General features: G+C 41.5%; 1 protein-coding gene across 3 annotated transcripts in view; it reads left to right on the plus strand.

Moving 5' to 3' along the window:
- The window catches only part of GLI3 (GLI family zinc finger 3), a 255,223-nt gene that overhangs the window by 1,294 nt on the left and 235,238 nt on the right, over positions 1–18,691 (plus strand). The gene's annotated exons all lie outside the window — the stretch shown is intronic.

The following is an 18,691-nucleotide window of genomic DNA, read 5'->3' on the forward strand; positions in this document are numbered from 1 at the left end:
TGTGGTACTGTACACAACCTTCTGCTGTTATTTGTAGTGTTAGGAAGGGTGCCTTTTTAATCTCTTCTCTCTCTCTTTTTTGGAGTGATTCATTTGCTTGGAAGGTCCTGGGAAAAAGGGGGGGAGTGTTGAAGGAAGATGGGAGCGAAGCTTCCAGTTTTAGAAAAAGCTGAGAGTTAAAAGCGAAACTTTCAGAGTTTACTGTTGCAGAATGAGAGAAGGGTCCGTGGCGACTAGAAGGTTGGTTAGCTGGTTTTGGTACAGAGGCTTGAATTTCCATTGTTAGCTGACACTTTTGTAATAATCTGGCAAGGTGCAACCCAAATTCTCCCTGCATCTGAATATTTTTCTGTTGTGCAGACTTGTCCTCTCCTTACATTTTGGCTGCTTCTGCCAAACTTCATTCTCTGGATGGCGAGGACTTCTTGACCGGACAGCTATATGAATCACACCCAGCAGTTAACTTTCTCAAACTTGGGAAAGGGCTAGAGGGAGCTTTGAAAAAGAGGCAGAGTAAATAGTGGCAGGCAAAGCAATTTGGATTAGACTCTTGGGCAAGTAAACACATCAAAGCGACCCTAAAAGGCTCCTGGAAAGTATCTGTATTGTTATGTCAGCGCAACCCTTCTTCTTTTGGGTTGTTCACAGTTGCAGCTTTTGTGATTGGGAGGGGGGCTGCCACTTGGGGTTTGCGGCTGCAAGCACCATGTGGGGAAAAGGGTTTACAAAGCTAACCCCCTACCCCAAATTATTTCAATCCTCTGGCGTATCATGTTGATTCCATCCTTGGGGTCTGGTGTTTGTGGCCTTTTGCCAGTTTATATGTAGAGATATTTATGTAAAACATTTTCTTGCTGTTCTCTGCCAGCTGTTCCACATTTTCCAGCTGCCAGTTCAGTTTGAAATGATGGGCCATTTCCATCCCAGCCTAGCAGAGCCTTTTTAAGGCCAAGTTATAGGTGGCAAGTTAGCATGCAGAGGGCCTAAGAGAAGTCAGCATTAGCTAGCTGGGCAGCAGACGTTGTTAACTTGCTTCTTTTTGGAAGGCATTAAACTTTTTTAAAAAAATAATCAGGCCTTTTCCATTTTGATGTTTGAACCTGCAATTTTGGTTTTATTTGTATGGGTCACAGAAAAAAACTCATCTGTTCCCAGCTCTTTTGAATTTGTGGTTCTTATAATTATATCAGGGCATTCTGTGCCTTTCTCTGTGTCCATATGATTCCAAAATGGCAACACAAATACTTGGGTGCAAATGAACACTGAGAAACCAAGCCTGTGTTTGAGAGGAGTAGATGAGGAAGGAAAGAAGGGGTTGTCTTCTCTGTCTAGATTATACCCTAAAATTACTCATAAGTAGCCTTTAACTGTTCAGTGCATTTATGCAGTTGCATTCTCAATTTGGAATGGTGTGTTAGTGATCGATGCCTATAATTGTTTCCTTTAGGCTCTTTATTAAAAATTAATTGGGATCTGACAGTTTATTAATTGCATATCTCAAAGATTATTTTGAAAGAAGGATGCAGTGTTTAAAATGTAAAGAATTATGAAAATTCGAAATACTTCTGAGCACCTTATTGTAGCTGAGTTGAGGTTATCTGTTAAAAAAAACCTAACCATGAATGACTTCAACAGTGTAAACTGTATAAAGTATTTCAAGAATTTATTTACGAGATATTGCTTGCAACTTACTGGTGGATGACTTGTAGATGGTTATTTTTCTGCCATATTAAAACAAACATTAAATTACATCAAATTGGCTGTAAGAGGCAGTTGGTTAGCTTTTGCTAGAACAAAACAGCTCCAATTCTCTGCATGTTTGCTCAGAAGCAGGTCCTACTGAGATCAATGGGACTATAGACGAAGCAAGTCTGTGTAGAAGAATGCAGTTCACTTGATTTCTTACACTGTGTTTGTAAGACACCCTTACTAGGAAATAAATTCCAGTGAAATCAGTTAGATAGAATATACTTTGAAGCAATTATGTTTAGGATCAGGGTTCTGGAAATCAGGAAAGATGATGTAATGTAATTCTTCAAAGGAAAAAATCAAAGCTAGAGAGTCAGTACAGTAGCTGTATTTCAAGGGTGTATGTGTGCATGTGTTCATAATTTTACGTCGCATCACTGCTCATATTCGTCAGTGAAACTTAGTTTGCTAAAGCTTTTCTCTGCATAGGAAATACTGAACCAAAAAAGACATTGCATATAATGTCTTGACTAAAAATGCAAAACTTGTACCCGACACCAAACAGAAGTTTGTAGAAAAGGCAAAGTCTTTTGAAATATAAGTGGTTTGTAGTTACGTTCCAGGCATCTTGCATTATTTTCATATGGTATTTTTCATTTGGGTGAGATATATTTGGACAGAAACAACATTTTCTATATGCAAAATGTTGAACACTAGTTCTGCTGCAAACACAACAACCAGAGCACTTGCATTTAAAGTTTAAAAGTTTAAAATTCATGTGGGGAGTGGTCCAGCTTTGTACTATAGAAGGCAGTAACTAGTTTTCATTGATTTCAATGGAGTAAGGGTGACTTTCTTTGCTGTAATTATTAATTACCTTTTATAGGACTTTTAAGAGTACTAAAGTCATCTCTTTCTTACTTGCAATCATTTGTAATTACCAGCATGCATCACTGTCCTGTTTTACGCTTTGCAAAGGTGTTTATTTGATGTTTAAAGGCATTTTAGAAAACTTTCCTACAATTTCCCTTCAGAGTAAAGCATCTGATGCTTATTAAAGTGGGAAGGGGGAGGCCAGAGAGTTATGAAAGGAAACGGTTTAATGGCCATTGTTGCCTGCACTCCAGCGTGAGGAGACAGTAATATACTAAGAAGAAGCAGACTCGGAGCAAGAGTGAATCAATGAGTCATGAAATCCTCAGGAAGACCTTAGTAATGGAATGTTAATGCTTTTAGACTATAGCAGATTATCTCAAAAGTCAGAGTTTTCTACTATATATGCAATTGTGGTAAATCCCCTAAACTAAAGAAATACTTTGAAGAAGGCATTCCTAAGACTGGTCCTCATATTCTTCAGTTTATTTGATTTTATTCTTTTTAAGAAGTCAAGACATATTTCATTTGATCAGTTTGCAGTAAGGAAGTGAGATGCTAAATTCACTCAATAAACCTTTTGTTCTTGTTTTACAAAAGGCTCAGCTCTAATAATTATTTCAAAGAGCCTTTTAATCAGTATTTCCAAAACATACACCTTCAACCTTCCTTTGCTCTCCCTGTTCTGTCGCTTGTCTACATTGGAATTGATTTGTTCCAGTTTAAAAAAATAAAATAAAGGGAGATGGAATAAACAAAAAAAAAACAAAAAACGGGGGCATGCTGTAAAACTTTTTTTCAAGTTTTCTCTGTGTATTTTCCCATCTTTACTTTTATTTGATAGGTCTGTGAAATAGAGCTGTAGACTGGCAAAGACTTTAAATGAAATTTCACACTTTGATGATTTTTTTTCCAACTTTGATATATTGACAGCAAAAGGAGCTGCAAAGCTTTTATATAACTTGAGCAGTAACGCCAAGCAGCAGTCAAACGTCTCTCTGCATTTGTGTTTAACTGCAGAAGAAAAACATGTCCATGGGCAGTTGAGGTTCTTATCAACTCCCTAATCCCAGATCCCAGCAAACCTTGAGGGCATGCCTCAGATCTTGCTGAAATCATTGTAGACTCTCTCACAGTTTGCAGATTAAATATGCTATGTGTTCCTGGCTCCAACAACAGTTTTATGAGCTTACTAAGCTTCCTGTTTTAAGATCTCATTTTTCTGAAGTTTTTAGGAGCTGCTAAAGGCAATGCTGTCTGGGCTAAGTAAGTGGCTCTTGTTAATTTAGAGACACTTCAGATATTTTATTCTGTCTGTAAAAATAGCCCAAATTGTTATTTTTAAATTGGGAGGCTATTTACATTGAAGGAGCAGCAACAAAAAAGCATTCTTTCTAAAGGGAGATGCTGCTGTCCTCCGGCGTGTCGGGGGAGGGAACAACGTTGTAAAGTTTTACATGGAACTTGATTTATTTGTTAATGGTGATTGGTCTGTCGAAAAATTAGACTTCTGTTGGAATTTCAGCGGTTAGGCAAAATCTCAATATCTTTGTTCCTTACTGGTTGTTTGATGGGTCCTGAGAAATTTGTACATCTTCTCCCCCTTGCCAAAAAGACTGCTCTACCATTGCAGGCAATGCCCCCCCCACCCAAATTGTAATAATTCACATAGTTTGAAACCAAGGATATTTTTCCTATTCCTACATCGGGAAAGATCAATTTTGTCTGTTCCTTTCATCCTAAATCTTTTGTTTCCCCATAGCTGATGAACAGTTAACTCCCAAGTTTCATTCCCTGTTGTAATCATGTTTATGTATTTAGCGTAAGAGTGGCTTGTTAAAAGAAGGAAAATACCTATATCATTGTTCAACAACATGTGTCAAGTTATTCCCAAGGGAAGTTGAGCCAATTTTGTGCTTAAAGGTTATTCAGTGAATGAAATTGTGAAAGCCCATTTGTCAAGGTACTGCGTGGTTTCTCTTAGTTTTCAACCCCCAAATTCATTGTCTTCCTGGCCCAGTCATTAGTCATCAGTGTATTAGCAATGCCTTCAGGCAATGCTGCCCAGCAGTACTTCTTCACACTACTCTAGCTCTCAAAGTGCACTCTGCCGACTTGCAGAATTACTGCACTGATTTCCACTTGGCTAGGTTTTGAGGTAAGTCCCCTCCCTGCCTCCTCCTCGCTCTCTAAGCCCCTGCTTTCTTTCAGAGTCTCGCTTTCTGCAGAGACTTGGAGGTGTGTGTAGATCTGGGAAGGGTGAGGATTTTTCTTAAGGACGTCGTTGTTATGGTATGAACAATACGTAACCATTACACTATTTTCAGACTGCAAGTAGATTGCTAAACTGAGGCTTTCTGTGTTCTCTCAAGAGTTTCATAATTGCTCAATACTATATTCCATTGTGAGCATTGTTTTAAGAATTAGTCTCAGTATTAAAATACAGTAATTGTTTTTAGCCTACATGCTTCTACATGCTTACTCAAAAGTAAGTTGAACTTGGTGCAGTAATAAGTCTTCTTAAGACCGCAGCCCTTCCATGCAATTGCTTGGAAGTACGTGCCATTTCTGTGATGTAAATCGCTTGGGTTTATTCTGCACTCCAAGGCACCCTTCCTAACTTAATCAGTAATTAACTTGGCCATGTAGGATGGTGTGGCTTGACCTTTTCAAATGTGTAAGGTTTTTCACAAATGTGCATTCTTGGAAGGCGAAGATGGAATTTTGTGATTCTTGGGGAGCGGATTCAAAAGTACCTTCTGTTGCAGCAAAACAGAGCTGCTTTCTAGTCCCTTCTCCCCTTGCATTGCAGGAAGGGGGGAAGGTAAAATGTTCTGATACCTGTTTTACAACAAGACGCAAGTGCAAAGCCTGAAATGAAGTTTAAAAGTTGGAAGGAAGGGCTTTATAAAGTGTGCATATTTACAATTGGAGTTCTTCTTGGGGCATGAAGCTTGTCATTCCTTTTACTGGAAAGGTGAAACATCTGGCTTTGCTTAGAAGGTGAAAGACAGAATTCCTGGAGTTGAACCCCACGACTCTTAACAAGATCTTCCGAGAAGCCTTTGCTTAACATCTTGATTGGTAAAAGGTGGGGTGCTGGGGCCTGTTATTTAAATGACCCAAATTGAAACGATAAGTGCTCATGCATATAGTATTAAAATTGCTGCTGAATGCCAGAGACTACTTTTTGTGGCTATATTCTTCATTCAGCTCCATTGCACGACGCTGATAGATTTAAATTTCATTGCAATTGGGATTGATGCCATAAAACAATACATCATTGAGAATGGAAAACAAGCCACGATAAAGTCCTTGTGCCATTGGGATTCAGCAGTTGGCAGCATAGGAAAAGGGAGTATCTGTGCCAACCTACAGCTGTAGTGTTGTTGTTGTTGTTGTTGTTGTTGTTTGAACAGGTGAAAGCAAGACACAAAGCAAAAAAGGGAGAAAACCCCCCAACACTGCTGGTATTGTGTTTTATTTATTGTTGTGGGGCGGGGGAGAGCCCCAAAGGACCTCTATCACTGTCACCTCTTTTCACCAAAAAACCTCACCGCAAGCATTCCCATTGCTTATAACAATATCAGTTGAAGAAGTCTTCAGACTTGCTATGATCACAGCAAGATATGCCGATTGTCCTCTTCTGGGGCATATTCTCATGCTTCTGAGTGACCAGTAGAATAAAAGGCATGCGTCTTCAAAGGGTTTCTGCATGTGCTTATGTTACACAGGGGAATGTGAACGGTGACCTGGAATAAAAAATGTACTTCATCCACGCTTTTTCCTCCCGAAATATAGGGTGCATCTTTTCCTCCCTACATAAATGCTTATGGCAAATTCTCTCTCCTCTCCCCTTCCTCTCTCCTAATGGAATTTGTGAATATACCACAGTATAGCAAAACAGCAGAGCTTTGGACTAGTTTGTCTGGATTCTTCAGTAAACTTGCAATGATTTAGAAGGTGCAAAAACAGTTTTCTGTAGTTGTCAGGTACACTGTGCTATCAGTGCCAAATACAATTTACGAGATCAGACAGGTCTTCCCTCCCCACTCTGCCTTCTCCCCCCAACTTTGATTAGATACAAGATTTATGAATTTATGGGACATTGTTTGTTGCTCTCTTTTACTTGAAGGAGATACACAATTGGAAGAAGTAATTCAAAAGGAATCCAAAGGCTTCAAGAATTGTAGAGTTGGAAGGGCTTCCAGTGGTCCTACATATTCCATCACAGTGTAGGCATCCCCACCCAACCTCCAGTGAAGGAGAGTCCACTACCACTAGGCTGGTTTTGTTTTGCAGTTCTATGTAATTCTGTGAGATTCTCATTGCCTTCCCCTGTACTTGCAGAAGAATGCAGATCACACAACCTTACAAGCTTGCATTTTGCATGTTGGCAAGTTTGCTAGTGATTTCAGTGGCATGTACACAATATATCAGGATGCTGAGTCCTTAAACAGTTGTTGAATTTCTACTTGCAGCAGGAATTGCGGAACTGAGTCTCAAATGAGAATCTGCAATAGAGTACTTTTTTATTTTAGTGCTGAGTTTCAGCTCTTGAAATAATAAATTAAAGTTCCTATTAAGTATTTGGCTCTGTCTCTTTTTATTCTGGCGTTGTGGAAGTAGAGTGTATGTGATCTATGAGCAAATGCAGAAGCACCGAGTAGACTATAAAACCAGATGAAGAGACTTTCCTAGAAGCAGATGCTGCTCTGAGCTGAGTTTCATTTGTTAGGAGCTACGCTAGGCTCATAAACAGCCTCTTGAAAGCTTGCCTACGGTACTTTCTGCCACCAGACAACTAAGCAGGGAAGGTCACTCACTATCTTAAACTTACATAGCTATGTATGAGTAGGCAGGCTAGTAAAAAAATGTATGACAAACTTTTAGGGGCTTATTTGCAAAATGGAATTGGAGCATTAGATCATTTTAATTTGGTCAGCTTGGCCAGTTTGTTTATTATTTATACAGTGGTGCCTCTGGTTACATACTTAATTCATTCCAGAGGTCCGTACTTAACCTGAAACTGTTCTTAACCTGAGGTACCACTTTAGCTAATGGGGCCTTGTGTTGTCACTGTGCCGCCAGCGCATGGTTTATGTTCTCATCCTGAGGTAAAGTTCTTAACCTGAGGTACTACTCGTTAGCGGAGTTTGTAACCCGAGGTGTTTGTAACCTGAGGTACCACTGTACTTTTATACTGGGGTGGTCAATCTTTTTGCGGCCTTTGGGCACATTTGCAAATGGGAGAAGCTGCTGTGGACACCTCACACCCACACACTCACTCACACTCACTGCACCCAAGCCTTTCTGCTGGCTGCTCCCAGACTCTGGAACTCGCTCCCTGGAGAAGCCAGACTGGCTCCCTCCTCCTTGTCTTTTCACGGAAGACGTTCTTCTTCCAACTGGCTTTGGCACCTGACTGCTTTTAATGGGAGAGCAGGTGCTGTGCTGTTTTACTGTGATTATCTGTATGCTTTTAATAGAGCTTTTATATTTATATACAGGCACCTCACTTATGTGAGGGTTATGTTCCTGGCCCTCGTGCATATAAGTGAAATCACGTAAACAGGGAGTGCCTTATAAGCACCTTTAAACATCCTCTCTGCTGCCCTCTCTCCAGACCAAAAATACCTTATCCGAACATATCCATATCTAGAATTAAAACTCTGGGGTGTGTGTATGTCTCCTCACAAGTCACAAGGACTTTCCAGCTCTTTATTTATTTCCTGGTGCCACACATATATGCAGTTGCGTGCAAGTCAATCACACTTAAGTGTGTGTGTGTGGAGGGAAACGCTTGTATAGCTTTAATTCTGTTAATGTTTAATTGTTTTTTATTGATTGTTTCCTCCCTCTGTGCTTTTAGCTGTTCCTATTTTACCTGTAAGCCACATTAAGCTAAGCTGCAATAGAAAGCTTTCCAGTCTGATTTCAGAGGGAGAGGGTGACGCTTTTGGCCCTGTATGGGGGGCGTAGGGGCGGCCACAGGTGCCGCGTTGGCAACCTTTCTCTTACACTGCCTGTCCAGCTCTCTGGCCCAGCGCTAGTCACAAATAGTTCCAGGTGTGCAGCAGGTGAAAACGTGGCTGCAAAGGACAAACCAGGAGCTGAAAGGGCATTCCCGATTCTTCCCTGGCAAATGGGGATTGCTGACAGGGCCGATCAGCTGGTGGCACCATCTTTTCTGAAGTGGCCCTTTCAGCACCAATAAAAGTGTGAGGAGGAGGATGGTTTTTCCTTGTTTTGTTTCCCAGCACCTGTTAAAAGTTACACTTCCTCTGCATGTGGAAGTCCCTACTAATAGCCATTGGTAGGTCTATGTTAATGAATTTGGCCATCTCTGCATGTTGGTGTAGTGAAATCTAAGTTGTGTGAAGAACTATTGCATTCTTTATTGTCAGCTTTCATTGCATGCCTCCTCCCCCCATGCTCTGGTATCATGAAAGATGGATAAAATGGTTGCTGTATTTATTTATTATTGCCATACCATTCGTAGTTATATGAGCCTCTCATGTCTTCCCCATGGCTACCTTTTTGTTTCCTTGTTAAATTCCCAAATGCTTCAGCTTTTGCAGCCTTTACCGCATCTTTTCCTGCTTTTTAAAAATCATTTATACCACTATTTTGATGTCTGTGGGATACTGTTTAATAAAAACTTGTGAGATGGCACAGGCTGGAATTTGGTCCATAGAAGTTTCCTGGAATCCAGACGTGATTCCATCTAATGAAGTCTTCTAAAACTTTTCTGTAATGACTAACTGAGGAATGTCTCACTTCTCCATCTTCTGAAGAGGTGAATTATACTAAAAGAATTCCAGCAAATTATACCCAATTTTTAGAATGAACAATTAACAGCCAAGTTAAAATACTCTATTCCCCAAAAGAAATAGAATGAGAAGCACTGGGTATGTACTTTAATTGTAAGAAAATCTAGATTATTAATATCAGGGGCAATCCCATCTGTGGTAGTTCAGATTTATGGGATAGGATACAAATTAGGGAGAATTTCTGTGTGTTTGTGTGAATCTTCATCTGTTTGTTGTCTGGTTCAGAGAGATATACAGGACTCTAAAATGCTTTCATCTAGCAATTAATTGCAGCTGGAAGGAGTAGCGCATAACACTCTGTAATCCTAATATCACTCCCAGTTACCCTGTGAGGTAAGTCATTGTTATTCCCATAATACTGATAGAACCTGGAAGGTGATGATTTAACAGGGGTACCCAGTTAATTCATGTCTGAACAGGGATTTGAACCTTTTTTCTTTTCTTTTTTCTTTTTAAAAGGCTTTGAGGGCCACTTCACACATTACATGGAGATGAGGTCAGGTCAACAGGGACCTACAGCTTGTTGCAGCTGAGCACAGGGCCTTTGCATTTTCATGCCTTATGTCAACAGTGGGCCGTCTACCAGCTTGCACATCTAATTTGTTTTTTACGAGAATCTGAGGTCCACCAGTTAGAGCCTGGTGCAAAGGACTTACACATCAAAATAAGGAATTATGAGACCCAAATTTATTCTGAGTTGCAGAACTGAGCAGAACTCACAATTCTTCCACTCATAAATCCATTCCTGGTTACCCTTCTCTTTCTTCATTTCAGCAGGAGGGGAGTCATTTTGTTGTTGCTATTGTTAAACAATTTGAAGTAAAAAAATACTTGCAAATCACCCAGAGATCTAGCAGTAGATACAGCTCTATATTCTGCCTGCCTGTGCTTTAGAATACAATGTGTATTTAGAAGACAGCACGTTAGCCCTGATTCTTCTGCGGGGAGTGCTTTGAGGTGCTTCCTATGCAGAAATGTATCTGAAGAATGCTATATTGGAAATGGAAGTTTGTGGAAAATATTTCTTGTCTGAAGTCAAGAATAGAGTTATTATTCTTGTGAGGAAAAATGCATTATCCCTAGTTTTCACTCAAAAAATTGTTGTTCAGCAGAGTGGGGGTACCCGTATTATGAAGGATGGGAGTTTTTAGCTGAAATGCAATGTTCCTCTTCAGTGTGCTTGGGGGGGACGGGACTTAAAGTTCAGTGGTAGAACATGCTCTAGTCATTCATTCACTGCATCTGCAGCCCTTTCTTACCCTGAGGAGCTCAGGGTGGCATATGCGGTTCCTTGCCCCCTTTTATCTTCACAAGAACTCGTTCTAGTAGATTTGGCTGAGAAGTAGTGACTGGCCCAGGGTCACCCAATGAGAATAATTAGTGGGCTGTGATTTGAACCCTGGTCTCCTTGATCTTCCTCAGGCCTGGCTCTCTTTAGAAGCTTCTAGGTTCAATCCATAGCATTGCCAGTTAAAGGATCTCGGGCTGCAAGACTGGAATTTGCATGAAACCTTGGCGAGGCACTGCATATAGGACTAGGTGGAGCACTAGCTTGGCTTGGCATACAGCAGCTTCACCTGCTGCTTTCTCCAGGGTAAGGAGCTGTTCATTGGTTTGGTTTGCACATCATGCTAATCCCAACAATGTCTTTGTGCAAATTTGTGAGCACATGGCTGTTTTGCTCCTTTCCGTTTGTTCCACTGCTGTGCTGAGCTAAGCCATAGTTTGGCTTGGCAAGTTGCCTGACCTTGGGCTCATGGTTTAGCTCTCCCAGAAAAACCATGAGCTGTAAACCTGAGGGCATCCTTTGGTTGCAGCTCGTGGTTATTCTCGAGAGCGTTAAACCATGAGCTCAGGTTTGGAAGTCTTGCTAAGTCAAGCCGCAGCTTGGCTCAGCAGAATGACTGGGAGCAGCAAAGCAGCTGCAATCTCTCCTGAAGGACGCATCTTTGCACCACAAGCCGTGCTTTGATGTAGACTGTCATGCAGGCCAGGCCATTGTGCCAGTCACTTTTTCCTTTTCATATCCAGTTTAGCTTTCTCTTGGGATAAAATAGACAATCTTCCATCTCTGTTCTCTTTGTGCCCTGTTTCCTTCTGTGCTTGGTCTGCTTCTCCCTCCTCCATTCAGCACCCTACTTTTGTTGTATGCATTGCAGCACACACATACTGGCCTCATGGGGATAGTGCGACATTTTGAAAAAACCCAAATTGCTAAGGAAAGTTTCTCTCTCTAAGTGGAATGTATTTGTTGATAAAGCTTGCTGTTTTCACCTAATAAATGGAGTTAAAAATCTTTGTGGTGTCTGTGACACATTTTTATTTGCAGGCATGGGAAGCTTTGGAGTGATAAGTTGCGACCAGCACATAGCAGAGGACTTTCAGTGTCTTTAAAATTGTGCCATAGTTTATGGACCATCCTCTGCTTCTCAGAAAATGTCACTGTGGATCTGCAGAAATTATTGCTAAATGTTTTTGAGGGCTTTGGGTTTTAAACATGCCCAGCGCAAGCTTGTATGAATCTAAATAAAATAGCACTTGTTTTAAATTGTCTTGTGTGCGTTCTGAATGGATCTGATAGCGACGGAGCTTTCTTTATTCTTAAATATTCCCAAGGAATGGAGTAGCAAATTTTGATACAACTGATAAAGGACGCTTTATGCTTGAAAGAAGCTGTAATTTTCTGATTGTTCTACATGCTACCCCTTGTGTCTTTTCACTTTTACATGGTTTTGCTCTGTTGAGACAGATCCCTGAAGATTGCCTCCACTAGCATAGATCAAAGTGGTGCATATGAACACCCCAAATACCCAGAGTCATTTCTGAAAAAAATAAACATCCTGTCTTTGCTTGCACACTGATCAGGGCACTCTAGATGCTGATAGCAATCAGCATAAACTTTCCCTACTGCTGATGTAATGATGATGAATGCGGCAGCACTGTTGCTTCAGACAGCTCTTCTCAGTGGATGCAAACCACTTGTTAATGAATGAAATACAATTCCAAAGGCATCAAATGGAAACGGAGATCGGAATTTGAAAGAAGGCGATCGGTTAAAAGGGCAAAGACAATAAACCAACAGATGCAGAAAAGTGTGCTTCAAAAGAATTTTTTAATGCCCTTCTTACTTTGGAAACCTTGTAGGGTCAGTGAAGATCAGTAAAGGGGATGGATTTCATCTAAGCTTAGAGGCTGGCCAGGTGGCTTGCATTTTTCTGCACTCCTGAAATTTGCCAACTTCTGAATGCTTCAGGCCAAGACCATTCTTACTGGTCCAAGCAGCTGATGGAGAATGTAGAGTCCACATGGCTCATTTCTCACAAGAACTGTTGAGGTGTCATAAGAAAAAAGATACTTGCCCCCCTGTTTGTGCACCATAGCAGGTGCATTAGAATCCATGGATGAGCACTCACTAGCCATTTGAACTTACATAACATGGAGTTTTCTCTCTCTTTTTGCCTGAAAATGACTCTGTACACAGTACTAAGAAGTTCTGAAAATGAAATCACATTTTGTGCTTCTGGGGTTGCATACAAAAGGAATGCTTGCACATATCCTCAATGGTAACAATCCCCCATTCCTGGTGTGGTCACAGCATTTTGCCAAGACAGAAAGCCGTGACTTGTTTCTGAAAGTGCAAAAGGAGGAAGAGTAGGCATGGCTCCTTGGCAGCTTTCTTCTGCATTTCTGAACACACACAATTCATGCTTTAATTACCCACGTGCATTGTTTTTTATTTAACAAAATTTATATACCACTTGCTAGTAGCAAAAGCTCTAAGCGGTTTACAAAAATATTAAAATTATAACTAAAACAGATGGCAATTAAAAACACTCAGCATTCATTAAAATCAAGAGTAACTAAGATTTTAATATATTAGCATCCATGTGTCTGGATAGGCTTGCCCTAAGCAGAAACCTTTTCAGTGGGTGCCAAAAAGAGCCGACAGACAGGGAGTTCCAATGTGTAGGGGCTGCCACACTAAGATCATTTTCTTACATCTGTGGCCTGAGTAGTATGTGGCACCTCAAACAGTGCCAGTTTTGCAGATTGAAGTGGTTGAGTGGGCACACATGGGGTAAAGTGATCCTGCAAGTAAACCCATCCCAAGCTATATACCAGTAGTCCCACCCCAGACATCACATCTTCTCTTTCAAGGGAAGTGCAGTGCTGTCTAGAGCAGGCATTGGACAAGTTTAAAGGCCATGGGAACCACTGATCCACAGGGTCTCTGTCTTGACAGGATTCAAGCTCAGCTTATTTTCCCTCATCTATCCCAACTCTTCATCCAGACACTGGTCCCGGCCCCACTTGGCCTTTCCCGGTTTAGATGTTATGGAGAAACAGAGTTAAGTGTCATCAGTGTACTGGTGGCACTTTGTCCCCAGACTCCTAGTGTCTGCTCCTCATGGCTTCAAATAGATGTTAAATAGCATTAGGGATATAACAGTGCTCCACAGCACTGCGTAGCCTAACTGCCAGGGGATTGAAAAGCACTCTCCCAATGTTACTTTCTGGACTCGGTCTCATAGGGAGGACCGGAACCACTGTAGCAGAGTGCCAATTCCCATTCTATTTGTCCTGGAGGATACCGTGGTCAGTGGTATTGAAAGGTGTAGAGAGAGCAAGAACGCACTGCCACAGTCCTTCTTGATGTAAAGAGCACCGATCTGGTCAACCAGGGGTGACTCAGTTCCATGGGCAGGACTGAACCCCAGTTGGAATGGATTTAAATAATCAGAGTCGTCTAAGAATGCTTGCAGCTGCCCCACCACATCTGGCTACCATATTCCCCCCAATTTGCAAGTGGTTAGTAGTTACTCCTGTCCCAGCAGTCCAGGACTGCTTTCTTTAGGAGTGATCTCACCACCTCCTCATGCAAGGAAGTCTTACACTTTCTCTGGGCCCAGTCACTCAACCCCCCCCCCCCCCGCCTGATGCAATAAGCCACACGGGACAGGGAGCAAGAGGGCATGTGGTCGGGTGTATAGGTCCCAGTAGCTTGCCACACCGCCCCTTTCAAGTAGCTTGGAGCTAGGGAGGAAGGCAGTAGCTTGCCCCATTGCTGCACTTGGAGAAGCGCTGAAGCTCAGGGATACCACGCACATTCTCCATAGGAGAGGGTCAGAGTCAACGATGGCCACCTTAAGCCAAAATTTGTGGATCCCTGAAAGTACAACTTATAGATGCGTGCAGAATGAAGTGCCTTAGCTGAATAGTAATACACAGATGTAACAAGTAGTATTTTTTGCATTATTTATTATTTTTGTATCCATTCAAATGAGTCACCCATTTTCCTTTTTCAGAGATCGTGGTCTGACAACTTGCCTGTATCATCATGCTTGCATGTTGGCGCTTTGAGAAGCAGAGGTGCACCTGCAGGCAGGTTGCTGGCCTGAGAGGGATTAGCTTGAAAGTGGGGCTCAGATTAATTTGCTGAATGGGCTCAAGCCTGCGGGAAAATCGCAAAAGAATCAGGCATGGTTGAATGGGAAAAGACCATGACTGTTTGCTTTCACAGAGGAATGTTTATCCCTCTGTTTTACCTATGAAAGTTCAGGGTTGTGCGTTTTTCTCCTGGCTGCCATCATTCTCATGCATATGTAGGCAAGGGACAGTAACTTAAAACCCTAGCGCCCCAGTCTTTGAAATAACGGTTCAGATTCAGTTCGCAATAAACTCTCAACTTTTTCTTATCATATGCAACAATTGAATACAGAATCCCCCCAGCTGTTCTCTGTTTTTTCTTCCCCTCTGTATCTTCGTTTTATTTTTTGCTTTTATTCTCATTTATTACACAAATCATTTTTATTGTATTTTATATGTGCTTGTGTTGATAATTTTGTTTAAAAAACTAAAAAAAATAATAAAAGCAAGGTTAACTCTGAAAGATGCACGTGTGGCATTGAAAGAAGGAAAGAAGGTACCAGGGAGGTACTGATTCGAAATTTCAAATGTAAAGAGAAGCAATGTCATCTTCCTTCCCACCATCATTCTGCAAAATCTGATAGATTATGTGTTATGGGGGGGGGGTAATACCTTTGCTTTTGGTTCCTTAATTGTTATGTAAATAATTGTTACTTCAGCAGCCTTGAAAAACAGATAGACTTACTGCTACTGTGATTTAAGAGGAGGATTGTTCAGTTATCTATTATCCTGATATGTATGTGTTCCAATCATTCCTGCTTTTCTGGTTTCATCATTGTCTCTGTTTTTACCCTATTTTGTCTTTTAGGAAGGCTTTTGGATGCCTTGTCATTTTTTGGTTAATGTGAGTTGCTAAATATTTGCCATCCTTCACATTCTGCCCCTTGACTTGGGTCTCTGGAAGTGAACACTGAGCTTTGGGAGAGTAGATGCTTCTTGTTGGTACTGCACTTGCATGCAAATACATGCAAATCAGCACTAAAACACCATGCAGAGGAAAGTCTGCTATTTCACATGCTGGATTTGGAGAAGTTGGTCTTGATAACACAGCATTATAGAATAGTTGTCCAGTATGCCATTACTGAAAAGAATAGATTCGCTGTTTGCGTTTAAATTGGTGCAGGATGAGTTTCTGGACAATAATACAACAGGTTTTTCAGATCCTTCTAGCAATCTGGATCAGGGTTAGGACATTGTTCATTGGTGTGAGAACTGAGATGCTGAAATATATTAAAGTGCCTCTCTTTTTAACGGTGGCGTGTTGGGAGGATAAGTTCCCTCTGCTGTTTACTTGGGTTCAGGGTAAGAGTAGCTATGGATAAGGTAAGATCTATCGTGTTCCTTCATTGAGCAGTTTCTGACATTCTTGCTTTAGGATAAACATTTTTTACTTCCAGGGCAGAATACTTTATGAGTTGCTCCTTGGGTGTGTTCACACTCAGTTGTATCTGGGGAATGTCAAGAGTTTTCTGCAGCCTTTTTTTTTGTTTTTTTGGAGGGAGACGACAGCTTCCATGGCAGGTAATAATATCCTTTGAGAGCTCATCAAAGAGAGGACTTTGAACAGGTCTCCCAGTGACTGGAGGATTTGTGTATTAAAGGGCTTTAACGAAACAAAACACCCCTACATTGCTCCCTATCCTGCTGCCCCATGGATCTTTTTTGCTCCTTTAAAATTTTGCATTCATTTAAACATTTTGAATTCTTTGAAATCTAGACGTGATGATCAGAATGTATTTAGCAAATCGAGTAGCTTCATCACACCTTTTCATAATGAAATTGAGCATGGAATTTGAAATTCTTTTTGGGAGTATTATTTGAGCACAAGGATCCCAAGCCGCTTCGCTGCCTCTCCCTCCATCCCCCCCCCCCTGGAGCTCTGGAGTGGTCAGAGAACACCTCCCCGCCATTTACCTGGGTTAACAAGGCAGCACGGAAGCTCTGGATGAAGGAGAGGGGCTTGGAGGAGACATTGCCTGGGCTTGCCAGTTATTTTAAGGGGCTACAAAATACGCAGCAGGGCCAAGAAACCTGGTTAGAAACTGAGTGGTTCTATACAAATGCAAATAAAACAAAGCAAAAGGGGAGGATGACACTAAAGCATTGCTAAGGCAGTGGACAAAATGCTCTTATCCTTTGCCTATGTGTCTGCAGTGTGGTTCAAACCACAGCTATTCCTGTGAAGCTGAGGTGGGTCATGTAGGCCCCTAGTAAGTAATATTGTGGTAGTGAAAACCAAGTATACTGGGTGAGATATTATAAACTGACGTTAAAATCTAAAACCTAGCTAAAAGTAGCTTTAGTGTGTTTTAAAGTGCTGGCGGTGCAGCAACAAAACTGCTAGCACATTTGCAAAGCTAAGCAGGGTCTGCTATGGTTTCAAATTGGATGGGTGACGGCATCTTGAGATTCCCGCATTGCAGGGGGTTGGACTAGATAAGCCTCAGGGCACCTTCCAAACTCTATGATTCTATGTTTTAACTACCCAAACAATTTTAATGGAACGAAAATTTAATAGGTTTTAAATGAGCAAACTGTCCAAAAGTTCATTGATAATACCAATGCCTTTTTTTGCTCATTGGCAGAGATCCTGGATGCCTGAAATGGAGTTATTTTTGTTGAGTGACTGAATAAACTCTGGTATACATGGTATCCCATGTATCTAAATATCAAGACTAAAAATTCAGGGAAGCGGATTCGTGTATTTCAAGGCATTGTCATCTTATTTCATCCTTGAGAATATGTAATCTCTGAAATGGCAACTTAGTTAAAAAGTTGTTGCCTTAAAATTAAAGGTGTATGTGGAACTGGGGAATTTTTTTGAAATTGACAAAATCTGGTGCCTTATGGAAAAATTTTCTTACTAAAATAAATGAGTGTTTCATAGTTGGGAGATGTAGTGAGACCAGTCATGTGATTCATGTTTTGCAGGACTGTACAGTCTACGACTGTATGATTTATGATTACAAACACACAAATATAAAACCAACTCAATGGGAGACAAGCTTTGTATGTGCAGACTTCTGTTCATATGGGTGGTTTTTCGAAATGTTCAAACTCTCACCTATATTCTGAAATGGTTATTGCCTAGCAATTGGAGTTGTAGCCCACAGCCTCTGGGGAGCAGCAGCCTGGTGACGGCTACTCTCTTAGGCAAGTTGAAAGAACTCATAAAAGAAAGTGGGTGAGAGTTTCCAAGGGTAGGACTTCCGGTCGGTGCCAGCGCTTAATGGCGGTCCTATCTCCGAGCTCCGGAGAAGGACTGCTTCGCAAGTTCGGGTCTTACCCGCTACGGCGAGCGGGGGACCCCTAAAATCCCAGGCGCTGAAGCCTGAGAACAAGGAGACTCGGTGGGCACCTTCGCGCCCCCCGGTACCGTGAAAGAGCCTTTTTAAAGGCTACGGATCGACATCGGGAGAGAGCGCGGTGCTGAGAGTCGCTACCCAGCCTGCGAAGTGAAGCCGCGTCGCCATAAGCGGAGAGCGCCGATTCCTTCCTGAAAAGAAAATCTGGACTGAATTCCCGTGAGTAAGAGCTGGAAAAACAATCGGGACCCTTTAAATTTCAGAAACTGGGCTAAAAACGGGGAGATTTAAACAAAGGAAGTCTGCCTCCCCCCGACTGCATGAAAGTGAAAGCAACGGAACTCTAAACTTGCATCCGTTCAGACCTGCTCTTTGATCATATAAACCGGACATTTAGACCCTTGATCTCCCCTCTAGCAAGCAGGGCAGAGGGGAGGTGAATTTGACTAATAACTGCATGATTTATTTGGAGGAAAAAACCTCTGCCATCTCATTTATTTGAAAGCTTGAAACGGTCTGCCTTTTTTAGTACACTGAGCTGACTTTTCCCTGTGAAGTGACACC

Source organism: Podarcis bocagei, assembly GCF_964188305.1.
Source record: "Podarcis bocagei genome assembly, chromosome: 12".
In the NCBI taxonomy this organism is placed as follows: domain Eukaryota; kingdom Metazoa; phylum Chordata; class Lepidosauria; order Squamata; family Lacertidae; genus Podarcis; species Podarcis bocagei.